Source organism: Malaclemys terrapin, chromosome 15, assembly GCF_027887155.1.
Source record: "Malaclemys terrapin pileata isolate rMalTer1 chromosome 15, rMalTer1.hap1, whole genome shotgun sequence".
Lineage (NCBI taxonomy): Eukaryota > Metazoa > Chordata > Testudines > Emydidae > Malaclemys > Malaclemys terrapin.
In genome coordinates this window covers 5071391-5085615 of record NC_071519.1, presented here as the reverse complement: position 1 = coordinate 5085615, position 14225 = coordinate 5071391, and the positions used below count along the sequence as shown (strand labels likewise).

The 14225-nt window shown below is 48.1% G+C and overlaps 1 long non-coding RNA gene across 1 annotated transcript; it reads right to left on the bottom strand.

Moving 5' to 3' along the window:
* Nucleotides 1-7187: 7187 nt before the first annotated feature.
* Nucleotides 7188-14219, bottom strand: LOC128823120 (uncharacterized). The gene is made up of 3 exons (XR_008441673.1): nucleotides 12669-14219; nucleotides 10597-10723; nucleotides 7188-8928 (listed from the first exon to the last, which is right to left on the bottom strand). It is a non-coding gene; the product is annotated as an uncharacterized LOC128823120 (long non-coding RNA).
* Nucleotides 14220-14225: the final 6 nt, after the last annotated feature.

Sequence of the window (14225 nt, the reverse complement as noted above, 5' to 3'; positions counted from 1 at the left end):
CTGTTATTTTGGAATTAGCCGAGTTAATTAAAAAAAAAAAAAGAGAGATTCCATCCACACGACCAAACCAGTTTTTTCGATTTAAAGGGCTCTTTAATCCAATTTCTGTACTCCACCTCAGCAAGTGGAATAGTGCTTAAATCGAGATTGCAATCCTGGGTTAAAGGTATTGTGGACGCAATTCAACATTATTGGCCTCTGGGAGCTATCCCAGAATGTTCCCTTGTGACCGCTATGGACAACACTCTCAACTCCAATGCACTAGCCAGGTGGGCAGGAAAGGCCCCGGGAACTTTTGGATTTCATTTCCTGTTTGATCACTATCAGCGCAGGGGACCATCAGCACAGTCCACCATCACAGGTGACCATGCAGAGTCCACCACCACAGGAGATCACGCAGTCCTGGATTCGCAGACGAGCTCCAGCATGGTCCAAACGGGAGGTACTGGATCTCATCGCATGCTGGGGAGATGAATCTGTTATGGCAGAACTACGTTCCAAGAAAAGGAACGCAAATACGTACGCTAAAGTCGCCAGGACCATGATGGAAAGAGGCTACTCCAGGGACACAGAGCAGTGTCGTACAAAAATCAAGGAGCTCAGGCAAGCATACCAAAAAGCCAGGGAGGTGAACGGGAGCTCTGGGTCACAGCCCCATAGATTCCACTTCTACCATGAGCTGCATGCAATTATGGGGGGTGACGCCACTACCCCACCACTGTCCGTGGACACCTGCAAGGAGGGAGTTGCACAGAGCGAGGAGGAAGAGTCATTGGAGGATGAAAAGGAGGAGGACAGTACACAGGCAGCAAGTGGGGAATCTCTTTTCCCCCTAGCCAGGAACTATTCTTAATGCTGGAGCTAATAGCCTCCCCCACTCCCAAGGTGGGCTCCCAGATCATGACCCTGGAGAAGGTACTTCTGGTGAGTGAGAGCCTGATCAGAGCCACATGGTGGGGGACAGGGGGGGAAACCCAGCTGCGCTGGGCTGTTTGAGTTTAGTTTAAAGGGCTCATCCCTGCTCAGAGCCTCATCGGAGCCACGCGGTGGGAGTGGGGGGAGGAGGGAGTGTTGTGTAAAGTGATCATCCCAGAGAGCCCGCAGGCCCTCCTTTTATATGGCAAACTCACCAGGCATTGCTTGCTATGGGAAAGGGGGCCCAGCAGTTTGAAAGCATTGAAATGAATTTAGGAGAAGCAGAACCCCACGTGCCCCTAGGCTACCTACAAGCTGAATTCTGTTGCCCGGCCATGTGTGATGGCTTACTCACACCAAAGTAGCAGGCACTTCAGTATAAGAGGCAAAATGCTAACTTGTACAGAAAGAACATGTGCTGTGTACTATGAAGTTGCCTGTTTCACTGAGCAGGAGTGTTCCCTTTGTTCTCTGAAATGTATCTTTTAAAATACTACCCTCCCTTTTTCTCCTCCTGCAGGTGCAAATGTTTCAACGTGGCCCCTATCTACTCCGTCCCAGAGGCTGGTCCAGATTAGAAGGTGGAAAAAACAAACTCGGGACATGTTTGCCGAGCTCATGCAGTCCTCCCACACTGATAGGGCCCAGCTGAATGCGTGGAGGCAAACAATTGCGGAGTCCCATAAAGCATTACATGAACAGGAAGAGAGGAGGGACGCGTGCGATGAGAGCAGGCAGGATGCTATGGTCAAGCTCATGGGGGAGCAAACTGACATGCTCCACTGTATGGTGGATCTAATGCGGGAAAGGCAGCAAGACCACAGACTGCCACAGCAGCCCCTGTATAACCGCCCTCCCTCCTCCCCAAGATCCATAGCCTCCTCACCCAGATGCCCAAGAATACAAGGGTGGAGGCTATGGGGACCCACAAACTCAGAAAGCTGGCATATGCAAACTTTTGATTTGGTTTCTGGACTTGTCCTCCCCTCGTCCTCCACGCCCCTAACCGAATACCCCCCTCCTCCCCGTCTACCTTCTGATTTCTCTCAATGTGTTGTGCAACAAATAATAAAGAACAGTTTTTAAACAATTTTGACTTTATTTCCTTTCATATATATAGGGGATGGGTAACTTCAAGAGAAGCAAACACAACTGTCACACCGTACCCTGGCCAGTCATGAAACTGGCTTTCAAAGCTTCTATGATGTGCAGCATGCCTGCTGCACTCTTCTAATTGCCCTGTTGTCTGGCTGTGTGAAATTGGCCACCAGGTGAGTTGCCTCAACCTCCCACCCTGCCATAAACGTCTCCCCCTTACTCTCACAGATATTGTGGAGCACACAACAAGCAGCAATTACAATTGGAATATTGGTTGTGCTGAGATCTAACCGAGTCAGTAAACTGCGCCAGCGTCCTTTCAAACATCCAAAAGCACATTCTTTTAGACAACGTGTGCTGTGCATTTTTATTGCATTTTGTAGAAGTTCCTCTTGGAAGTTTTGCCCTCTGATTCCAAAATGTTTGGGTTAAGAGTAATAGTTTTAAGTGCTCTGAAATTCACATGCAGACCCTTGCCTGGTCTCTTCTTAAAAGTTTTGCCAGCGGAGCTGTGTCAGTTACGGGTGTTCCATGTTGTCGGTCCTGGGCTCCCGTGGAAGCTACAGAAGGTAACAATTCCCCGCCGTTTTTCAGCCATCATGAACTGAGCCACACAGTCACACCACTAACCAATGTTCCCTTGAATATTTTCCATCCATGTGCAGGTTCAATTTTGTTATGTGCAGCACCAATCTCGAGGTATGTGCGGATGTGCACCACAAGTGCAAACAAAAACCCTAGATATAATATATATTCTTAAACAGTTCATAGGTATGGAGGAAGAAGAAAAATATGAAAACAAGGGATAATTAACAAGTTGCACTGCCTAAGATGTTTATTTAATATGAAATCAAATACAAAGAAAATTGACACTGCCCTCGGAGTACATGTATTTTATCATCCTTTCTAACAACGCAAGTTAGTAAACACACCAAAATGTGGCATACTGAAGACAGCTATAGAAATAAAACAAAGCCATGGCCATTAAGTAAAAGCATAAAAAATATGCACCAGAGGCCCAATTTAATAACCTACTCCTACCATAGAGTCTGACCACTAAATCTCAAAAAATGAAGCATCTGCCAAAACACTAGCATGCTACGGACTTTTGCAGTTCACAAAACTATCCCCCTTGCATGCATATTATCTGCACACACAGCTCAGCTTTAAGATGCTAAACAAATCTATGAGTCAACTAGAAAGAGTCATGCTCTCATCGCAAATACTAATACAATATTTTCTGATACTGGAAAGGAGAGTAAAGGGTATTCACTCAGGCTTATACCATTTCTATGGGATGTCAACTCTTAATTTGATGAATACTTCCCACACATAGAACAGTAAAAATAAGTAATAAATCAACACAGATAGCAAAGAAAACCCCAAACAAACAAGTGACAACACTGAAAATACAAAGGGAAGCAAAACATCAGGTGGTTGGTTATGGGTATTTTAAATGAGTGTTTAGGACTCACGCTGTGCAAGTGCAACAGAGCCCTGTAGAAACAGACAAAGTTCTCCTGGTCTGAAACTCTCACATTGTGTGTGTGTGTCACCAACTCAAAGAGTAGAAGCCCTGGAGCACATTGACACATGGCTTCGGAGTTTGCAAACAGATCCCTGCTTCAAAAAGCTTGCAAATAAGGTCTTTATCTTACAAAACACCCAGCACCACACCTAGTGCTTGCTACTTCTGAGTCTATGTCTACACTTGCAGAGTTTTTGAGCTGTAAGTTTTACCGGTGATAGGTGAAAGTAAAGCACTGGTTTGGGTACTCACTTACTTCCACAGGCATCAGAAAGTGTTTACATTTGCAGCACTTCCATCACCAATGAGAGCGGCGCTCTACGGCAGCTATCCCACAGTGCAGCTCTCTCCAGTTTGAGGATGGGTCTTGTGGGAAGGGGGGGGAGGGTGATCACGGGGCATCCTGGGTCCCTGCACAGCCTCCTCTCCCCAAACACTGATCAGCTCCCGGAGCTCAGCATTGCTCAAAGCAGGGGATCGTTTGCTCCATGGAGCCGGCATTGTCATCTGGCCAGATAAGTGAGCACTTGCCAAGAAAACAGGAAGGGGAGTTTCAAAGTTCCTGGGGTTTTACAGGGGGAGGGGTGGATGTCTGTTTACCTGGCAACAAAGCAGCAGAGTTGCTGGCCAGAAGAGTCACCTAGGCAGTGTGGGATATCCTGTGGAGGCTAAAAGCTGTGTAAGCAAGAAGAACGTGTCTTCACTTGCACATCACCGCAAAAGCATCACTGGTAAGAGCTGTACGCCTCTCATGGGGGTGGTTTTTGTTTTGCAGTGAAACTTCTGAGTTTCACTGCAAAAAGTCATTGGCAAATGTAGATGCTCCCATGGTTTTTGCGCAAAAAAGGGACTTTTTCCGCTTTAAATGGCAAGTGTAGACATAGAATCATAGAATCATAGAATATCAGAGTTGGAAGGGACCTGAAGAGGTCATCTAGTCCAACCCCCTGCTCAAAGCAGGACCAATTCCCAGCTAAATCATCCCAGCCAGGGCTTTGTCAAGCCGGGCCTTAAAAACCTCCAAGGAAGGAGACTCCACCACCTCCCTAGGTAACGCATTCCAGTGTTTCACCACCCTCCTAGTGAAATAGTTTTTCCTGATATCCAACCTGGACCTCCCCCACTGCAACTTGAGACCATTGCTCCTTGTTCTGTCGTCTGCCACCACTGAGAACAGCCGAGCTCCATCCTCTTTGGAACCCCCCTTCAGGTAGTTGAAGGCTGCTATCAAATCCCCCCTCATTCTTCTCTTCTGGAGACTAAACAATCCCAGTTCCCTCAGCCTCTCCTCATAAGTCATGTGCTCCAGACCCCTAATCATTTTTGTTGCCCTCCGCTGGACTCTTTCCAATTTTTCCACATCCTTCTTGTAGTGTGGGGCCCAAAACTGGACACAGTATTCCAGATGAGGCCTCACCAATGTCGAATAAAGGGGAACGATCACGTCCCTCGATCTGCTGGCAATGCCCCTACTTATACAGCCCAAAATGCCGTTAGCCTTCTTGGCAACAAGAGCACACTGTTGACTCATATCCAGCTTCTCGTCCACTGTGACCCCTAGGTCCTTTTCTGCAGAACTGCTACCTAGCCATTCGGTCCCTAGTCTGTAGCAGTGCATGGGATTCTTCCGTCCTAAGTGCAGGACTCTGCACTTGTCCTTGTTGAACCTCATCAGGTTTTTTTCGGCCCAATCTTCTAATTTGTCTAGGTCAATACTCTAAGTCAATGGGAGTACTCTGAAGAGCCAGAACTATACCAGATAGCAAAGATCTGGCCTTAATGGTTTCCAATACCTCTCCCCAAACAAATTCTAAAACTTCATGGAAATCATTTGTCTGTAATCCAACTCTAATTGAAAGGCCAAACAAACAAACAGGATCCATGGTAAAGTTCTTCCAGTTTTAACAATTGACCATGTATTAATTAATAACACAGGATTTTTTTAAAAAATCATTAAGATCACAGTTTTCAGATACCTACAACACTCCAAACGAATTATGTTGTTAAAAGAATCCTTTTCTTTCTTACACCTATGTAAACTTTGTTTGAAATGTAATCATGCAAATGTCATGAGCTAGGCCTAGCCACATGCTTTTGCTCCAGTATTCATTCACTAAAGCCCCAATCCTGCCAGCACCTATACATGGGAGCCCTACACCTGCATAATTGTTTGCAGGGTCAGTATCTAAGAGAGAGTAAATAGCATGAAAGCAGCTTCTTAAAGCAACACCAATCAAAATAAAATCACAGATCTAGTTCTTTTAACCTTGGATTGCTGTAATTTACCCATAAGATCACTACAACCGAAAGATCAAAGTGTTTTTTCAGTTTATTCACTGTGTGGACTTGACAGCAGTTTAGAGCCCGATCCTGAGCTTATTAAGACCTCACTGTAACCTGCACTATTTAAAAATACTCATATAACCTCCTGAGAATTCTAGGAAGAAGATAGATTATTAGCACTTATCTACAAAAGCAGCCTAAATGCTTTACAATAAAAAACAAACAAACAAACAAAAACCCACCAATACAAGTGGCAATGGATGCATGAGCTAATAAGTAGTTTTTCTGTTATTTTTTGTTTCACCTGTTATTTTTATGGGAGCTGAGACCCCTTTTCCTTTTTTGAGGAAGCTCATTGTCAAAGTTCAGCCTTTTATGTATGGAAACCTCCCCAAAACTGTCCTTGAATTTCTTTTATTTTTGAGATCTTTGGGGTTCAAACTTCCACAGTGCATATGGTTCACAGCAACCAATATTTTAAGAAAACTGCTGGGTTAATTCGGACTCTTCCAAACTGACGATAGCCCAAAGTCTGCCTCACATGAAATGGATCCGGCCACGGTGTAGACATACTCTAAGCCTACACGGTGTCTGTAACCAAGGTGTCCTTCACTCCTCATTTGCCTGTAGACTTCAGGCAAGTGACTGCCATGTGGGGTGAGCTGGAATCTTCAACCATGAAGACCAAGGTAAAGGTGGAAGCTCTTTTGCACCAGGAACCTGTCTAAGAAAGATGGACATTCCAGGACTCCCAGACTGATCCCCTCTGGGGAAGGAAGTTGTAACATCAACACCAGGCTGTGCCAGCCTTGACCTGTCTCCTCGTACCTGACATAGCTTGCAAATGTGAAGTACTGAGCCAGCAACCCCATTGCCTGGCTCCTTGATTGCAGCTCTACCGCCTACTCCATGGGAGTCCAAAGAGCTGCAGAGTTGGAATCACTCATCAGTTTCAATATCTGATTGTTACGTTTTCTATTTTTCCGACTTTGTGTGACGGGTTTGGTCACAGAGACCCCCTTGGGACTGTCACCTGACGTGCTGAATTTACCTCTGAGCCCATTTTCTCTGCCAGTTTGGGCCTCCAGAACCCCGCGTTGTTGAGCCAGACATGCTAGCCTGTTGCAACACAGACCCAGGGTCTGAACCACCCCCAAAGCTGCAGACTTAACTAAAAACAGCTCAGCAAGTGCTCCTGTCTCCAGCACCCAGACCCCAATGGGATCCAAACCCCAAATAAATCGGTTTTACACTGTATAAAGCTTATAGAGGGTAAACTCATAAATTGTCCGCCCTCTATAACACTGAGAGAGAGAGATACACAGCTGTTTGCTCCACCCAAGTATTAATCACTTACTCTGGGTTAATTAATAAACAAAAGTGGTTTTATTAAGTATAAAAAGTAGGATTTAAGCGGTTTGAAGTAATAACAGACAGAACAAAGTAAGTTACCAAGCAAAATAAAGCAAAACATATAAGTCTAAGCCTAATACATTAAGAAACTGAATATAGGTAAATCTCACCCTCAGAGATGTTCCAATAAGCTTCTTTCACAGACCAGACTTCTTCCTAGTCTGGGCCCAATCCTTTCCCCTGGTACAATCCTTAGTTGCAGCTCAGGTGGTAACTAGGGGATTTCTCATGACTGGCAGCCTCCTTTGTTCTGTTCCACCCCCTTTTATATCTTTATATCTAAAGGCAGGAATCCTTTGTCTCTCTCTGGGTTCCCACCCCACCTTATAAATGGAAAAGCACCAGGTTTAAGATGGATTCCAGTATCATGTGACATGTTCACATGTCCTGTGAGACCCCTAGTCTCCATTCTTCCAAGGTTGCCTGGCACGTACCCCCGGAAGGTTTGTAAGTAAACAGAGCCATTTACAGGTGATTGATTCTGAAGCACCCTTAATGGCTTCCACTTAACATGTTTACATCAGTAATACAAGTTTATATCTTATTCTCCTAACTCCAGACATAGAAATAATCCATGCAAACAAATAGGATGAACACACTCAGTAGATCATAAACTTTGTAATGATACCTTACAAGAGACCTTTTGCATAAAGCATATTCTAATTACATTATATTTACACTCATTAGCATATTTCCATAAAACATATGGAGTGCAACATCACACTTTATTTTTATCAAGTGGGAGACATCCCAGCCTTTCTATTTTACTCTGGTGGTACACTGGGGCTCAGTGTGTGCATGTGTGTATATAACCTGTCACATCCATGCAGGAAAGGAGCTAAAAAGAATAAGGCCCAAATCTAAATAACCCTAAAATGCTGCCCTACCAAATGATTGATCATGTGCTCCTAGTTCGGTGAAAGTGTTCAAAGAACCTGAGCTGTTGGATACATACCATTAACATTCTGTGTATTAATGTCTGTGCCTGTATTAAGGTATTTATCTGTAGAAGCCACCGGCAGAAGGTTAGCTACATGCTGGCGAGATCTAAGGCAGAAGCTCTGAAGTTGTGGCTTAAATGTCAACAATAATTTGGTGTTAGAATTGAAATATTCAAGCGTCTGAGTGTGGATCACACGGCCTGAGTGAAGTTCTGTGATTGGGATTAATAACTAAATGGACAGCTGCCTCCTCGGTTCCTGTTTCAGGATTTATAAGGGCAGATTTTCTGCTGTATAATATCTTGTTCTTTAACATTTTACTACACACAGCAGGGGCTGAAACTGTGGTTCTCTTTGTTCCCTGATGGATCTCTGTCACTTGACATTTATCTCAGGCCTGGTCTACATTAGCGGGAGGGTGGGGGGCAAGCTAAGTCGGTCTAAATTATGCAACTTCAGCTACGAAAATAGCGTAGCTGAAGTCGACGTACTTAGAACTACTTATGCGGTGTCTTCACTGCGGTAGGTTGACAGCTGACACTCCCCCGTCGACTCCACCTATGCTTCTTGCTCCGGTGGAGTACCAGAGTCAACGGGAGAGCACTCAGTGGTCGATTTATTGCGTCTTTACTAGATGCGATAAATTGACGCCCGCTGGATCGATCGTTCTGGAGGTAAGTGTAGACATGATCTCAGTTAGTACGTAGCACCCACTGCCTCTTTGGGAAACCAGGACTGAAAAGTCAATACCTGTAGAATTTGGAATTTCAGAACAGCATAAGCGAAACTGATGAGTCACTGACATTGAAATGCACATGTGCTGTAAGACCAAATCCCTGTTAACTGCTAGAGGGTTTCCCGCACTCTGCTGTCACAGTAAAGGGTTGGCTCAAGGGGATGTGCTGTGGCCATTGAACCTAAACTACACCCATGAATTTGAGATTGAGCCCTACCTCTGATAGCTTTCAGACAATGTGTGCTGTGCATTTTTATTGCAGTCTGCAGAAGTTCCTCTTGGAAGTTTTGCCTTCTGATTCCAAAATGTTTGGGTTAAGAGTAATAGTTTAAAGCAGGGATTCTCAAACTGGGGGTCGTGACCCCTCAGGGGGTCACAAGGTTATTACATGGGGGGTCGTGAGCTGTCAGCCTCCACCCCAAACCACGCTTCACTCCAGCATTTATAATAGTGTTAAATATAAAAAAGAGTTTTTAATTCATAAGGGGGGGGGGTCGCACTCAGAGGCTTGCTGTGTGAAAGAGGTCACCAGTACAAAAGTTTGAGAGCCACTGGTTTAAAGTGCTCTGAAATCCACATGCAGACTCTTGCTCTGTCTGCACTTAAAAGTTTTGCCAGCTTAGCTCTATAAATTTAGGTGTGAAAAATCACACTGCTAACGGTCATAGCTATGCCGGGAAAAGCTCTAGATTACACACAGTCATAGTGGCAAAAAAAATCCAGTAAATAAAATCAAAATAATTAAATGCCCATAAACTACATTAATGCAGCGTTACGGTGGCCCAGTGCTGTCTCCTGCCCTCATGTGGTGGGAGCTAAAGTTAAACCTCTGAATGCTAGGAACTATAGAGTTAAAGTACAGCCATAACCACAACACAACCTTAACTCTGCCCCTTCCCTAAGCCTGGGGTTGACACTCGCCACTGGAAACGGTTCAGTAAGGCTGGTGCAAAGGTTTACAAACTACAAAGGTCAGTGGTATCTTCTCCATCTCAGGAAGTCTTCAGGTCAAGACTAGATGCCTTTCGGGAAGATGATTTAGTCATACACAAAGTATTCAGCTAAATTTGGCAGTAAATGGATGAAATTCTGTGGCCTGTGTTACAGAAGAGGTCAGACTAGATGACCTAATAATCACATCTGGCCATAAAAACCTATACATCTACAAGAGATATGAAGAAGGACTAAAAGAACCTGTCAGTGTTTGTGTTGTGTTGCACAGATGGGAATACTGGCATTTACTGGCATCCCCTCCAGCTGTGTGCACTCCGTCATCTCTAGCTAGAATATGATGCTAGATGGATTACTGGGAGCAGCTTGGCAGAGCTGTAACTCTGATAGGAAGGGAGGTGCCTGTGAAACTTGGGGAAACCAAGTCTGCCCCATTTCCATGCTGAGTGTTGTAGGTTGCGTCTGTGAAGGTGCACAAGGGCGTGTTCTTGTCATGGAGATTGCCAGCAGCCTGGTGGCATATGTGTAAAGAGAAGTTGTTAGACTTTGTGCTGTTCTGCTCCTGTTCCCACAGTGTTCTGTAGCAGGGGAGGGCAGAGAGCTAGTGTGTGTGTCACTGGCATGCTCTGGTGATGCTGACACAGAGCAGAGTAGAGGTTGCATTGTGAGGGTGACATGAACCTTAACCCTGCATTTTCTCTTCTAAGAGCCAAGGGGACGGGAATCCTTACCCAGCGAGGTCACATTCTCATAGTTCTCCTGCATGACGTCTCTGCAGAGGGCTCTCTGAGTGGGGTCCAGCAGAGCCCACTCTTCCCTAGTGAAATACACAGCCACCTCCTTAAAGGTCACCAGCCCCTGAAAGAGCAAGAGTCCAACATTCAGTACCTGCTGCCCCACTCACAGCCCCACCATTCACGGGGGAGAGGAGCCAATCAAATGGAAGTTCTGGGTGGACCGCAGTCAAGGCCAGCTCTAGGCACCAGCAAACCAAGCACGTACTTGGGGCAGCACAATTTCAGGGGTGGCATTCTGGCCACCATTTTTTTTTTTTTTTTTTTTTTTTGCTTCGGCAGTTGCACTCCCGGAGGTTTTTTGTGTTTTTTTTCGCTTGGGGCGGCAAAAAAACCTAGAGCCGGCCCTGCCACAGTCAACAGAGTCTCACCCCACCCCGCTCAGAGCATCCAGGAAACACCAGGGTGGGGGGATGAAGAGAGAGCCCCCTGTCTCTCCCAGCAGATCCCTCGCACACTAGCCACAGACATGCAGGAGATGGAATCCCTAGCAGGGCCCAGGGAGAGCTGCCTGGTAGGAAGAGAATGGAAAGTCATTAATTTTAGGATAAGTGGGGGAAGGATCTCCTTGGATTTTTTGATCTATATGTGATATTGAGAGAGAAAAGGGGAAGAAGTAGAGAGAATTTGTATCAATATTTGAGAGGCAAGTGGCACAAACAGGGAAAGGAAGCAATTACCTCCTCTCTCCCCCCCCCTCCGCCCCTGCCCCCTACCACACATACTTCTCCCCCTGGAATTTCCTGGCTGCACAGAGACAGTTCAGTCCCCTGTAGTGTGAAAATCTCTCTCTGTCTCAATGGGCTAACAGGAGCAGTAACTGATGTGTAAGGTAGTGTGAGGGGGTGTATGTAAAACATTTCACTGCATCAAGTCTCCTGCAGCACCTCAGTAGGTGACATCAGACAGAGAGGAGCTGCAGTGACTAGGCATTGGGATGCCTGTGCCTTTAAGAACCCAGCCTTGGGAAGTCCATGTGAGAGGTGCTGTCCTATGGGAGGGGAAATAAAAAAGCTCCTCTGCTCCGCCCCCACCCAGGAGTGGCACCAGGGTTTTTGGCACCCTAGGCGGGGGGTCCTTCCGCCGCGCTCCCGGTCTTTGGGGCACTTCGGCAGCGGGTCCCGGAGCAAGTGAAGGACCCACCGCAGAATTGCCACCGAAGACCCGGAGCGCGGAAGGACCCCCCGCCGCCGAATTGCCGCCAAGGGCAGCAAAATGCCGCCTCCCCAAATCTTGGTGCCCTAGGCAACCACCCAGGTCGCCTAAATGGAAGCGCCAGCCCTGCCCCCACCCTATTATTGCAAACACCGGTGTCGCACTGGAGTACAACTGTTCCCCCCTCTGCCTGTGCCGGGGTTTTGCCTCTGTCACCCTCAGGCAGCGCCTCACCCCGGGAGCTTACCCCTGGTTCCTTCATCCCCCCAACCCTCATTTTGTCCTTCAGTCCCTATCCTAACCCTGCCACCAGCTGCTTGACCGCCCCCCTCCCCGACCAGTCAATTTCCACCCCCTGCTCAGACCCTGGCCACCCCCCTGTCCGATTTACACCCTTTGCCCCTTTTTAACTGTAACCCTTCTGCCAGGCCAAGTTGATAGCACCAAGGGCTGGGTTCAGTACATAGGGGTCCCTTCCCAACAGCGTGACACAGAACCAGCTCGAGCCCCCACCCAGTGACCTGGGAAAATCTTACACACACCCCTGGGCGCCTCAAAGAGGCAATACTTCCCCTCCCGCAAGCACAGAGCCTCGGTATAGCAGAAAATGTTTAATAACATGAGGTAAACGACATAGCATTAAACACCACAACTAGAGTTCATAGACCAAACCATGAGCGAAGACCCACCCCAGCAAATTGGGCCGTGTCCTTTCCTGTTGGTTCTTGAAACCAGCAACCACCAAAGTCCCAAAAGTCCAATAACCCCCCAAAGTCTCTGTTCCTGGTCAGTGCAGCCCCAGAGTTCAAAAGGCGGGGGGGGGGGGGCACGCAGGGTGTTAAGGGGCACCTTACATGATCCGTGGCCGACCGGCCGCCTCTCCGTGGGGTTCCGCCGCAGCCTTCACTACGAGCCGCTCCACTCCACCAGCTGTCCCGTGAGCCGTTCCTGCCGTCCCACGAACTGCTCTGCTCTGCCAGCTGCTCCGCTCTGCTCCACTTACCAACCTGTGAGCCGCTTGGCTCCACTCCACTTCAACTGTCCCTTGGACCGCTCCAACCATCCCCGCAAGGCTCCGCTCTGCTAGCTGCTCCTCCAGCCGGCCCTGCAAACTGCTCCGCCATCCACTTGGCAATATAGCTTCAGGTTTCCCCACTAGTTAACACAGCCTCAGTGATCTCAGCTCTTAGTAACTTTGCTCTTTAGTGATTTCAGCTCTTAGTAGGGAAGCCCCAGTGCTAGTGCATCATTGGCCCAAAGTGAACTCAGTTCAGCAGCTTGTAACTAGACTCCTAATGGAATCAAAGTTAACTCTGACACTCAACAGGTGGGTGGCAGCAGGAAGGGGGGCAGTGCAATTGGTGTTTCAGGCTCACAGAAAGAGCCCACACCACTAAATATAAATACCTACGACCAACCTCTCTCAATTCACTGTGGGGGTTTGTAACCCATGCCCCTTGTCAAGCAAGTGCTACTTAGGTAATGGTGAGTCCTTCTGTCATACAACAGTTCCACTGGCCTTGATTCACATAATCAGGTAACAACACTTTATTCCTCCTGCCCCAATAACAGATAAACTGGGGATCCCACCCCATCCAAAGTAACGACTATCAGTTGCTGTTGTTTCATGCCAGGCGGGTGGGCGTACCTATGCAAACAAGATCAGCCCCTGGAGTTCTTTTCCACACTCGCCATAATTCACCACCAGATGTCAGGGTAGAGCTCATCCTCACTCTGCTTACATCACCCAGGTAAAAAGTAGTCATCGGAATCTGATGCCAAGTAAGGGCAGGGAGAAGGGCAGTGGCTTCAGCAGATGTTACCGAGCATGCTCAGTGCAGTTTAAGCCTCTAAGATAGACACACACTCTCCCCGCGTCCGTCCCCCCCCAGGAGCTGGTGGATGGGGAGTGGGACTTGCCCTGCAGCACCTTCCCCCACTGCAAGGAGCTGGGGGGGGGGGTGTTCTGCGCTCTAGTTCCCTGCTGCAGCATCCCCCTGGGGGGGCGGGGCTGGGGCTGTGTCCCTCACAGCCACCCAGTGACCGGGACCAGCCACACCCCCCCCAGTCTGGTGCCAGGGCCGGAAGCTCAGAGCCCCACAACTGCGGGGGGGAGGGGGAATGGCTGAGGCGCTTGGAGCAGCGGATCCGCCGCCCGCCCTACCACCCCCCCCCCAGGGCGCATACAAAGCTCGCGGGGCTGGAGGGGGAAGGGGAGCCCCGCCCCACAGCCCGAAATAAAGCGACGGATGCACCAACCCCCACAGCAATGTCCTGCCTGCACCGAGTCCCCCCCTCGCACCGCCGCCTCCAGCCGCAGCCCCTGCAGCGCCTCCGCGACTCACACACGCCGGGGGTGGCCCGGCCCCTGCACACGCAGCCCCGGCCAGGAGCGCGGCAGCCCGGGTTGG